Here is a 13,814-nt window from a genome sequence, read left to right as displayed (position 1 = left end):
TAAATCGAGAATTGCCTCTCCCCTTGTGGGTTCCTGTACCAGTTGCTCCAAGAAGCAGTCATTTAAAGTATGGAGAAATTTTGTGTCTGCATTTCGTCCTGAGGTGACATGTACCCAGTCAATATAGGGATAATTGAAATCTCCCACTATTATTGAGTTCTTTATTTTGATAGCCTCTCTAATCTCCCTTAGCATTTCATTGTCACTATCACTGTCCTGGTCAGGTGGTCAATAATATATCCCTACTGCTATATTCTTATTAGAGCATGGAATTACTATCCATAGAGATTCTATGGAACATGTGGATTCATTTAAGATTTTTACTTCATTTGATTCTACATATTCTTTCACATGTAGTGCCACTCCCCCACCCCGGCACGACCTGTTCTGTCCTTCCGATATATTTTGTATGATTGTGTCCCATTGATTGTCCCTACTCCACCAGGTTTCTGTGATGCCTATTATATCAATATCCTCCTTTATCATGAGGTTCTAGTTCACCCATCTTATTATTTAGACTTCTAGAATTTGTGTACAAGCACTTTAAAAACTTGACACTGTTTATTTCTGTCCTTTTCTGATGTGTCAGATTCTTTTTTATGTAATGTTTCTCATCTGATCTGGCACATACTTTATCCTCTTCCATCCTCTGCTCCTGACTAAAACCTAGAGAATCTCTATCAATAGACTCTCCTCTAAGAGAAGTCTCTGTCTGATCCACAGACTCATCTGCAACAATTGGCTTTCCCCCATCTCTTAGTTTAAAAACTGCTCTGCAACCTTTTTAATGTTAAGTGCCAGCAGTCTGGATCCACTTTGGTTTAGGTGGAGTCCATCCTGCCTGTATAGGCTCCCCCCATCCCAAAAGTTTCCCCAGTTCCTAATAAATCGAAACCCCTCCTCTCAACACCATCGTTTCATCCACGCATTGAGACTCTGAAGCTCTGCCTCCCTATCTGGCCCTGCACGTGGAACTGGAAGCATTTCTGAGAATGCTACCATAGAGGTCCTGGATTTCAGTCTCTTTCCTAGCAGCAGCAGTATGGTCCTTCTAGCAACATAGCCAAACCATTGTACTTGGCACCTGTTGATTGTAGTCATGCCCTGCACTTTCAGTCTTCTACAAATGTCATCCTTTCTTAATTCGTTTAGCCTTGTCACACCTAGGATACAAATGCAGGCACCTCCATTCAAACATTTGTGGCTTTTGCTCCAGACATTTTGTCAGTACCCATATTTCACTATCACAAAGTAATGTGGGTACAGTGAGCATTGTATAGAATCTGATGTTAGCTGTCATTAACACGGCTTGACAGTTTCAAACACTTCTATTCAGTCCCGCGAACATTCTGCTGGCAGTCGCTCTCTGCTGGTTGATGCCACATTCATAGCAGTTGTCATATGATGGAGCCCAAGCAGCAGAAACTGACTACTTGTTCGAGGTCCACACCATTAGTTATTGGTTTAGCCTGTTTCTTGATGATGTTGTTAGTCTGGGCTTTTGTTCATTCATTTTCTGTCTGTTCTTCTCAGGGTTGTTGCTGCTGCTTAGTTGTACTCCCTCCATAGGCGATCACTATCAGTCACCTTGACTTGGCGGATGATGATATAATTTGTCCCAATATCCTGCAGCCTCCACCAGTGTTACTAAGGGAGTTGAACAAGATGTTGCTAAATTTAGAGTAAGACGTATTGGATTGAGTACGCATCCTTGTTTGACTCCAGTTTTCACTTCAAACCTCTGTCAGCTCACCACTGACTCATACCGCACACCAAGCTATGCTATACACGCTCTGCAGTATTTGAATCAACTTGCTGCTAAAACTGTACCACTTGAGTATCTTCCACAAAGCCCCTCTGTTAATGGAGCCAAATGTTGTCTTAAAGTCAACACATGAGCAAAACGGGGATTCATTGAACTCTGTGTCTCTCTTCAGGATTCAATGAAAAACAAATATCTGATCTATGGTAGAATGTCCAGGTCTAAAGCCAGCGTGTGACTCAGAAAGGATTCCTCTGCTCTTCTTTTCATTTTGGTCAAGAAGTACTCTCCAGAATAGTTTGCTAGGAATGCTTATCAGATATTCCTCTGGTGTTGTCACAATCTGTCAGGTCACCTTGCTTGAAGAGTGTACAATGATTGAGTGTTGCCAGACTTCAGGAACTTTACCCTTTGTCCAAATGACGTGAAATAGTTTGCAAAGGAGCACGACCATGCCTCTTCCACCATATTGAATGCGTCAGGTGGCATATCATCTGGGCCAGGTGTCTTGTTTTCAGGAACTTGATTGTGGCTTCAATTTCTGCTTCCAATATGTCGTCGTCGTCTTCTTCTTTGTTGCCTTTGCAGTTAATAGCCTTAAACACAGCTGGGTCAACTTGACTATTCACATTCAATAGCTGATAAGAAGATTTTTTCCAGAATCTTTATCTACTATATAGTTCCCCCGAGCATCGTGTAGCTGACTTGTTATAGGTGTTGAGATCTGTGATAGTAATCCGACTTTCTGAAAGAACTCTCTTTTTTGAAAGTGGTGTTCAAGTTCTTCACCTTCTTCACCTAAAGTCTTTTAGCCTTTTCAACTGTTAAGTTTAGTTCCTTGGTGAACTGACTGCCCTGAGCTGAAAAAACAATCTTCAGCTTTCAGTGATGCTAATTACACTTCTTGTGCATGCAAGTGTGTGTGTGTGTGTGTATATATATAATATGCACACGCAAGAAGTGTAGTTAGCATCACTCATCCTTGTTCTGGTGCTTTAGCCCAGGGGTGAAGTGAAAGATTTGATTTCAGCTCTGTGTGATGTCCCAGGTCTTAAACCCAGACAGCTGCCATATCCTTGCCTCCACCCAATGGCTACTGAAACTTGGTGGGCTGAGAAGCTACTTGTGATATAGTCCCAGACAAGGCACCATTCGTGGCAACTCTGACTGGAGGATCGCCCTCTTCCACCGATTGATCCAATTACACTATCTAAGCCAGGAGGAGGAACAGGAAGTTTGTCTCTTGTGGCTGCATTGGATTCTACTTGTGCCTGCCTTGTTCCTGGCTCCTGCTCGACTCCTGGCTTACCCCGGCCTTCACTCCTGTTCCCACTGTGCTCCTACTCCATGCTTAAGCCTTGTCTCTCCTCCTGTCCTTACACCTCACCTCCAATCCTCAGTGACCAGTCCTGCCTCTGACCCTGGCATCTGACTTCTGACCCTTGGCTCTGGCATTTGGCATCTGACCTTGGCTCTGACCCTCCGCTTCAGTTCCTGACTTGATCCCTGGCTCTGTTAACTGGCAGTTGACTCTGGTGCTGACCCTTGGCTTCATTCCCCAGCCTGGACACCTGCTCCACCCACTAGACCTGACTTGTGCTCTGACTACTTGGCCAGACCACTTACATCCTGGTCCTAACACCCTGCTCCTACTGCACAGGTGTCCATGTCGCCACTGGGAATTGGCCCCATTTGCCATGTTAAGAGGCTACAAACTCCCTGCTCCTTCTCAGAGGTCCTTCGAAGTCAGGGTTGAGGTACATTGGAAGGGCTGGCTGAGCACACTGTGGCTAAACACAGACTTTCAGTCTGTGGGGCCATCAATCTGGCCCCTGTTCCCAAACACACCATTCACGGGGGAGGCCTTGCTTCCCGTCCCAAATGCCCTTAAGCATGTGCCATGGCTGCCAGCACGAGGGGAAGTTTAAATAAATCCTCTGAAACACTGTAAGGGCATTGTTCCAATGTGCAAACTGTGTATTGTGCATTCTTCCCCACCACTGCATTTGTGGCTGCAGAGAAAATGCCCCCTTCTATTCAGGAGCCCCTGCACCAGTCAAATAATAAATATACTGAAACAATACATTAATCCTTTGCCTTTCTATAGAACCCAGTGGAAGCAGGGAGCCAAACCTAAGGCCGTGTCGTTAATTTCTCTGGATTGAGTCTCTTCTTTCCTGCTACTGTCTCTATTTTCTTTCCCAGAGGACTGTGCCAAGCAGTATCAGCACAGGAAATGCCCAGCCTGCTTCCTGTGCACCAACCTCCTCCCACATCCCCTTTCACAAACATCCCGGTGTTGAGTCCAGACTTGACGTTATGACTTGAGATGATGCCCCCCTGACATCTTGCTGTCTCATGGCTAGCACATGGATCACAAGTCATGTTTAGCCAGGATCACCACTTCAAAACCTTTTTATTGCTTGGATGCTAATCCTGCAAACTACTGCACATGGGCAGGTCCCCATTTCCACACAAAAGTCCTGCTGAGGTCTGGTGGGCCACCCACCAAGGGAAGCAGTTTGCAGGATCGGCGCCTTAGCATCTTAGGCTGAGCCTACACTGACAATTTTCAGGAAGTCTCCCACCCTTGCAGCTCCACTGATGGGTGCATGAACCAATGCAGGCTGCAGGCATTTTTATCACCATGTCACAACTTCAAGGGTTTAAAACAAAATAAACATGAATGAGGCCCCGAAATTCACAATGTTGGCTTAACAAGCATGAAGTGTAAAGAAATAACACAGCTGGGGCCTTTTTAGTTGCCGTCTGGGGTTTAAGCCCTTAGGGGGGTCATGTTTTCCAGCTTTTCTCTGCAACCAAGAAACTTACTTTAAATAAAAAAGAAGAAGAAGAAAGCTGGGAGTCTCTCAATTCAAGGAGCTGAGGCTTAAAGAAAAACACCAATTATCACGAGACTGGAGATAGTCGTAAGAGTTGGCAACCTGCCGAGAGCTGCTCTGAGTTATGGCCCAACCCTAGAAATGTTCATGCACATGTGTAACTTTAATTATGGGACTACTCACGTGAGTCTAGCTCGACGTGTTAGAGTTTGCAGGATGGGGCCTCTAGCCTGTTCTCCTGTTGTTTGTGACGGGAGAGCAACATCTTTTTTTCTAAATGGGAGATTGTAACAGCACAAACTAGTGGGAGGCTCAGCAACTGGGGCTAGCCCCTGAAATTACCTCTCACTTAACTTTTTGTTCATTGACTAGATTGCCCATTGAACTGAGTGGCCCTTTAAATTTTACACAGGCCCAGAGTGAAGGCTACTAGGAGTAGAAACCCAGTCTCATGAGTCCCAGGCCAGTGCTCTGTCCACTGGGCCACAGTGACATGAATGGTTTTCTGTCCCCCTATCCCTCCCATAGTTATTTTTTTTCTTTCCTGAGTTATCTTAATAATCCTCCACCCGTATGACAAGCAGCTCGCATTATGGACTCACCTATGCTAACAGGCTGCCCTGTCAGCACAGAGGATGGGTCCCTTCTCTATTGCCCATCTCCCCCTTCAGCTTCTTGCTGGTGAGCTGGTTGCATAAGAGGCATCTGGAATTAGCAGGGAGATGGGGGCAGTAGGAGGAGATGGGGTGCAGCATTGAGGAGACAGTGAGCTGGGGGAGGCTGGGCTTGCGGCCTGCAGCTGTAATCACAAGCGGGTAGGTTCTCAAGGTGGAGAAATGGACAGAGGTTTCTAACTCAGAGGTTTAGATGATTAAAACATGAACTCCACAGGGTGGGAAGAGGGCACCGGGGATACATATTTAATGAGGGGAACTCTTCTTTCCCTTCTGTTCTCCTTCCGCCCACATGTGTACTCAATGCAGTGCTTCATTGTAACAAAGTAACCAATGTTCCCCTTCTTCCATCCCAACTCCCCCTCAATTCCAGCCCTTGGACAACAGCAGTTTTATGAATGAACCCTGCCCCCGCTTTGCACTGTGACAAAGGTCCCCATGGTTCCCAGGTATCTGCTGTTGCTAATTCTTGGGACTCAGAAGTAGCAGGATCCTTGTATTCTTAAACTGCAGCTAATGGGCTTGTAGGGTCAGATTCTGTGCTGCAGCTCAGAAGAGTCATAATTCATAGATTCCAAGGCTGGAAGTGACCATTAGGATCATCTAGTCTGACCTTCCATATCACACACACCATAGAACTTCCCCACAATAATTCCTAGAGCAGATCTCTTTTTAAATCAAGATCGGGAGTTTTTCTAATTGTCATTGATGGAGAATTCACCACGACCCTTGGTAAGTAGTTCCACTGGTTAATTACCCTCACTATTAAAAATTGACTGTTTCCAGTCTGAACTTATCCAGCTTCAACCTCTAGCCCTTGTATTGTATTAGACCTTTTTCTGCTAGATTGAAGAACCCATTATTAAATACTTGCTCCCCAAGTAGATACTTACAGACTGCAGTCAAGTCACCCCTTAACCTTCTCTTTGTTAAACTAACTAGATTGAGCTCCTTGAGTATCTCACTGTAAAGCATATTCTCTAATCATTCTTGTGGCTCTTCTCTGAACCCTCTCCAATTTATCAACATCTTTCTTGAATTGTGGACACCAGAACTGGACATTGGATTCCAGCAGCGGTCACACCAGTGCCAAATACAGAGGTAAAATAATGTCTCTACTAAACCCTGGATTAGGGTGATTTATGTGTAGGTTGGGGGAGGCTTGAGCATGAGTTTGAACCTTAGTTTACCTTGCAATGTGGACATATCTTTAGAGCCTAGACAGTGGTGGCTGCCTTAAAAGCTTGTCTATATTAGAAAAGCTGCACCGGTAAACAAAATCCATTTAAAATTGATTTAGTTACACTGGGATGAACACTTACAGTAGACCCATTTAAACTGATTGAAATCCCATTTAGATGGGGTCCGCTTAACTGGGTAATCTATCAACACAAGATAAATCTTGTCTATCTGGGGGTTTAAATAGATCTCGTTACAATGGTGAAAATTGTCTAATATAGGCAAACCCTGAATCATAGGCCTGCACTCTGGACACACCCATTTCTTCCCATGATATCCCCCTCTTACATCTCTCTCTACTGGGGACTGCAAGGGAGGAGGCTCAGGGTTCAGCCAGCCCTATTCAGGGATGACCCTTACATAAAGAGTATATCTTAGGGGGTGTTTATACCCTTTCTACTCCACTAAAAGGCTATAAAGGGCTATGGTAGGGGACAGAATCAGGCCTTTCATTTCTGCCTCTCCCTCACTCCCTTTCACTAAATCATAGGATGCATTCACTGTAACATTCTAAAATAGCTGGTGTTTTTTGGCTGGGTTTCTGGATCACCTTCTTAGTAGAGCTGGTTGGGAATTTTTCAATGAACATGGTGTGTTTTTTTTCCCCATAGAAAAATGCCAATTTGTTGAAACTGAAACTGTTCATGCAACAGAATCAGTTTTGACAAATCTCCCAACTCAAAAAAAAAAAAATTGGAAACAAAGTTTTGAAACCATTGAAACATCCTGTTTCCACATTTTCAAGAGGAAAAGTTTTGGTTTTTCAAGTTAAAATGACTTTTTTGTTTTGAAATTTTAGTATGAAATTCAATAAGGACAAATGCAAAGTACTTCCATTTAGGAAGGAACAATCAGTTGCACACATACAAAATGGGAAATGACTGCCTAGGAAGGAGTACTGTGGAAAGGGATCTGGGGGTCATAGTGGATTACAAGCTAAATATGAGTCAACAGTGTAACGCTGTTGCAAAAAAAGAAAACATCATTCTGGGAAGTATTAGCAGGAGTATTGTAAGCAAGACACGAGAAGTAATTCTTCTGCTCTACTCCACGCTGATTAGGCCTCAACTGGATTATTGTGTCCAGTTCTGGGCACCACATTTCAGGAAACATGTGAACAAATTGGAGTAAGTCCAGAGAAGAGCAATAAAAGTGATTAAAGGTCTCGGAAACATGACCTATGAGGGAAGATTGAAAAAATTGTTTTTTTTTTAATCTGGAGAAGAGAAGACTGAGAGGGGACATAACAGTTTTCAAGTACATTAAAGGTTGTTACAAGGAGGAGGGAGAAAAAATGTTGTTCTTAACCTCTGAGGACAGGATAAGAAGCAATGGGCTTAAATTGCAGCAAGGGTGGTTTAGGTTGGACATTAGGAAAAAGTTCCTAACTGTCAGAGTGGTTAAGCACTGGAATAAATTGCCTAGGGAGGTTGTGGAATCTCCATAATTGGGGATTTTTAAGAGCAGGTTGGACAAACACCTGCCAGGGATGATCTAGATAATACTTTGTCCTGCTTTGTGTGCAGGGGACTGGACTAGATGATCTCTCGAGGTCCCTTCCAGTTCTATAATTCTATGATTCTACATTTAGACTAAATTTAAAACACAAAGCAAACACAGTTGAGAATGAAATGTTTCAAAAAATTGAAACAAAATGTTTTGATCTCAACAGTCTTTTGTTTTTATTTTTATTTTTATTTTTTTGGTGGGGCGGATTTTTGGTTGGTGAAAAAAATTTTAATATTTCAAATTTTCATCACAATTAAGGATAGGAAAATTTTTCAATATCTTAACATTTTTCACAGAGTGGGAAAACTGTTACCTGCCCCAGTCTTTTTATAGCACACCCTTGCTAGCACGTACTGGTTAAAGTTGCTAAATGGTTTCAAGTCTAATAACTAGGTGAGCACAAACCATAGAAGTCACATGCAGATTTCAAACACCCAAAAGTTCAGGGGTGTTTGGACTTGGGGTTTTGGCTCAGTCCATTGAAGTGGTGATGATGCAGATGACGGTTGGATTTCAAACATCCCAAATGTAGGGTTTCAAAGCTGAGTCTTAGGTTATAACCAGTCCTTAATTATTAACTGCCTGTTTTCACCTGCCCATCACTTTCTGATGAATTCTCCTTTGGGGCTGAAATTTTCCTGGTTTAGTCTGTAATGATAGGGTGAATTTTTCTGGAAAGTTTCAAGGAAAAACCTCTCAGTCATTTTTGCTTTGTGCATATAAGAAAAAAAAATTTCCCACTGGAAGAAACTTATTGCCCAACCTCCCCTGGCCCGAAAGGTTCCAGTAACAATAATCATCACAACTTTATTATTTTAAAAGTGCCTATCAAAGCATTTGAGGTGCACTACACAACACAATATTTAAAAACTAATAAAAATAAGTCATCCACATCATTAACACTTATACAGCCTTTGCTACTCTCAAAGCTCTGTGCACACATTAACACCACCTCTCTGAAACAGGTCAGTAATAATTAGTATCATACAAGCACTGTATTGTATTAGGTTCTAGATAAATATCTAGGATGAAATCTTGGCTCCATTTAAGCCAATGGCAAAACTCTCCTTAATTTCAAGGGAGCCATGATTTCACCCTTAGCCCTTATAGATATTGTTGTTCCTCTTTTCCAAGCTGACCATTTTAATCCAGTTTGCAGGCCAAACATTTTCTAGTGTTACTCGGTTCTGATCTCTGGCGCGTTAAGAGGAGCCTGCTGGATGCCAAGAGTCTGAGTCAAAGCTCAGTGGAGTCAGTGGGAGGCTTTCCACTTACTTCAACTGGATCAGGCCCTATATTGGTAGTATGCCAGGAGGCTACACCTCATCTGCATCTATCATTGTCCTAAATGTGATGATCAAAAATGAACACACATGACCACGATGCCGTGTTTGCTCTGTGATACATGAATAGAAATTGCTCTGTTTTAGAGTTCAACTGCAATAAAAAAGCCACCATTGATCAGTTTCATCCTTATCCCTCAATGAAAAGGAGGGCAAGTATGGGGCTTGTTTTAAGGATCCACTGGCCGCAGATGAGGCACTTTGCATGCTCCCAAGGTAAGGCATTTAACTTGGAAAAGAAAAAGCCTTTTCCTGTTTCCATTGTGGTTTTGCTAATGTTTCCAGCTGGAGGGGGATTGAGTTTGTAGTTTGCAACTTGCCTTAGTGTTTAGGGGGAGATGACATTTGTCCCACATCCTTACCCCAAGTGTAGTCGTGAAGTGGCTTAAATATTTTCCTTCTAAAATCTTCCCTACTATGGGAGTTGCCCGGAGAGATGTCTGGAAGGATAGTTCCTTTTTAGTAATCCGGCATCGGGAGGTACCACTGCTGAGGCAGCTGTGCTAAGGATTGAGGCAGGCATGTGGGCTTTTGAAAGCCAGTTTCATCTCCTTTGTTCTTCTCCCTGAGTCATATTTGGTTGGCACTATGGCATGCTCTGAACTGCTTTCATGGAAGCAAACCAGCCATGTAAGCTGTGCAGAAAGAGGCTTCCAATGGCAGATCTTGAGCCTTGTACCTTGGCTGATTATGTCCCACTCCTTTTTTTATTTATTTTTTATTTTTTTAATACCTGTAACCCTGCTTATTTATTTATTATTGAATGTCCATGTGATGAATCCAGATGGGAGCCTTGGAATTTGGCTGCTTTCTGAATCACAGGTTGCTGTTATGCTTTCCTGTTACGTTAGATGGGGGAAAATACACCCACAAAGAGATGCTCTTTGCTTTTAAAGCAGAGGCCTGAATCTAGCAGGAAGAACCATGCATGTAGTCCCCCTGCATCTGGGTGGAGCCTCATTAAAGTCACTGATTCTCCAACTGGGCACAGGGGTCTAGCTGCACAGAGTGTGCTGCAGGACTGAGGCAGTGTGTATATAAAAAATGTCCTCATCAATGTTATGTGTAACAACTTGGATTAATTTAAGAAGTATTTCTGCATAGCTACTGCTTACACATTTATTCCATGCTTGTCACTGTATCTGAACTCTTTGGGGCTGGGACTCTTTTCATTCTGTGTTTGTACAGCTCCTTGCCCAACAGGGCCCTGGCCCAGGACTGGGGCTCATAGGACCCACTGCAATACAAATAGCAAGTAGTAATTGTACATATGGAATTTCCTTTGTCGCTATTTATGCCATGTCATTGTTGCCGACTCTCTGTTGTATCCTAGGTCTTGTGAGAAAGTTGCACCAGCTTAAGTAAAGGTCGGATTTTGAAACTGATTTAGTTAAACTGCTAAAACCTTCTTCGGACACTGTTAATTCAGTTTAAGCCAGGCATGTTTCAGTTTATCTGAAGTCAGTCTAGGAATTCACTGAAACTAAACTGTAATAAGAGTGTCTACACAGGCACTGTTTTAACCAAAGTAATTTAAACAATGGAAGAAGTATCCGTGCAAACGGTAGTTTATAGCAACTTTGTTTGCCTGCTATAGGCGGCTGCAGCAGTTGCTGGCTACCAATAGCTGCAACGGGGCCAAATCCCCAATGTAAAGAAGGCCTATCTCTCAATCCTATGCTTTAACCACAGAACAGCTTTTCCTCTTCTAGCCCTGTGAAGCCTCCCACACTGGGCAAGCGATACCTGCAATTTGATAGGCTGGTTTACCCACTGGTTTTCCTGAACTCAACTGTGACCATGAGCCTCCTTCCAAAATAGCTACAGGCTGACGATTATATTTTGACATTGTGATGTGACATCTTGATGTCAGCATGCCATGCTGCCAATGTTGTGCAGGCGAGTTCAGACTCATGTCCAAGATCTACTTCAGCTTGATGGTTTTGAAATATGCTAAGGTTAGCCAGTAGGTCAATCCAGACAATAAGGAGGGAGCTAGTCTGTAGGGAACAATCCTTCACTGGCCAGGGTTCTTGTGTGAATGGATACATTGACTGAATATAGTGGCATTCATACTTCAAAAGGATACAGAGCCCCATCTCTGCAGCCTGTAATCATGGAGTGCCTCTTGCCCCATTTAATAATTATATTGGCTTCAGTGGGACTACTGTAAAGACTACTCTGAGGACTAAGGGGTTCAGAGGAAGAATGGTCCAGTGGTCAGGGCCCTAGCTGCAGGAGACCTGTGTTCAGTGTTCTTGCTTTGCCAGAGACTTCCAGTTGGGCAAGTAACTTAGGCCTTGTCTACACTTAAAAGTTTTCCCATTTTAACTATGCTGGCATAAGCAGCTAAATAAATAAAATCCTAGTGTAGACCCAGTTAGACTGGTATACTGATATAAGCAGTTTTATAACTTCTGATTCAGGGAAGCAAATGAAGACCTCATCATAAGCACTTTTATACTGGCATAACTGTGTCTACATTAGGACAAACACACACACGCAACAGACATAGCTCAGCCTGTAAAACTAGTAAGTGTAGACCAGGCTCGAGCCTCTATGCCACAATTCCTCCTCTACCTCACAGGGTGGTTGTGAGTATAAAGACATGAAAAGCTTTTGAGGTGCTCAGATACTAGGTGATGGGGGCCATGCAAGAGCCAGAGAGGGAGGATCAGATCCATTGTCAGGTTTAAAACCCTGGGCCTGATTCCTCACTCCAGTTTTACACTGTCCCTCTGCTGACTCAACAAGACAGCAGTGCCTCATCCAAGGGGCTAACTTTGAAAAGAAATAGCTGGAAACTCTATTTTTAAATGAAATCATAAATCCTGGTGAATTCAAAAAAATCTGCAGGAAACCCTAAAATCTTCAGATTGCCTGAATTTTTACTCTCCAGGCTCCTAAGTATTTGGGTCATTTGGTTCTGTGGAGGTATATGATAAAGATCTACTACTGCCCCAGTTTGAAAGTTTATCAGTTTAGGGGTTTGTACTGATGCAGCTGCACCAGTAGCTAAAATCCCAGGATAGACCAAGGTTCTATTTTCAGCTCTGACTTGCCGTGTGACCTGGACCAAGTTATTTAAAGCCACATTTTTTTCAAGTGCTTTTTTATTTTGGGTGACTTTTTTTTTTTTGCGCAGAAGAGTCTGGTGGTTACTCTTGAAAACTTCAGCCTTAATCTCTCTGTGACTCAGTTCTCCTACCTGCAAAATGGGTATACTATTTTTCCCTTTGTGTGGAAAATGCTGTTGAAGGGCAAAATATTACCATATTGTACTTGGAAGCAGGGCCGGGGGAGGGCGGTGAGCCCCGGCCGGGGCTCCGCTCTCCCCGGCGGCCGGGGGGGGGAGGGCGGCCAGAGCCCTGGGAGGAGGGCGGAGTGCCCGGCCAGGGCTCCGCTCTCCCCGGCGGCCAGAGCACTGGGGGGAGGGCGGTCAGCCCTGGCCGGGGCTCCGCTCTCCCCGGCGGCCGGAGCGCCGCACCGTGCCGCCCCCATCCAGGTGCCGCCCCAAGCACAAGCTTGGTGGGCTGGTGCCTGGAGCCAGCCCTGCTTGGAAGGGACACTGTCCTTAAATAGAGGTACCAAATTTAGGTTTAGGGATTAATTTTTTAAAAAACAATTTATATAAAGCCCAATATAAAAAGAATGTTTAGACAAACATTTCCCTGCAGTATTGTGAATCCAAAACCAGCAGGTTGCTACTGCATGAGAAATAGAAAGTGAAATTGACTAGAAAAAAAAAAAGAAGTGAAACTGACTAACCAAATTTGGACAGCAAAGTAAGGGAACCATTCTAGGGACACTGATTAGATTAAATGGTTTCTTGTCTCAGTTGTACTTGCAACACTTTAGCATTGTAACAGAGCCATCTTGTTGCACCACATACCGTGCAATGGTGGCTTTTCCAGTGCATTCTGGGACCCCCGAAGTGCCTACCTCATAATGCCCAGTACTGCTGCTGACAGCAGGACCTATAGTGTAGTTTCCAAATATGAGGCACTGCACTACGAGATGGAGCTAGGAGGAGTGGCTGCATCAGTACACCGCTTGTGGCTTCCTGAACTCCCATTAAGGAGAATCGTCTTATCTGTTAGCAGTACAGAGCTTGTGACACAGAATAATTCTGATTTTATCCAGTAGAAGGCAGTGTTAACACTTATACTATCCAGTTCATTACAAAATTGCTGAACGTATTTCACAATGCATAATACCTTTTAAATGATTCATGACAAATACCAGAAGATATAATTTTGTCCTCATCATCTGATTAAAAAAATTTTGGTTTCACTCCTCTTCTATTATGTACCATCCTTTTTTCCATCTGACTCTTGACTCCAATAATAATAATAATGGCAAACTATGACAGCAAATGCAAGCATTCATGTAATAAAGCAAGCCACTATCAGCTATTATTCCCTAACTAGTAATTACCCATGAT

The sequence above is a fragment of the Trachemys scripta genome, chromosome 12 (genome assembly GCF_013100865.1).
Source record: "Trachemys scripta elegans isolate TJP31775 chromosome 12, CAS_Tse_1.0, whole genome shotgun sequence".
In the NCBI taxonomy this organism is placed as follows: domain Eukaryota; kingdom Metazoa; phylum Chordata; order Testudines; family Emydidae; genus Trachemys; species Trachemys scripta.
This window is presented reverse-complemented; position numbering follows the sequence as displayed.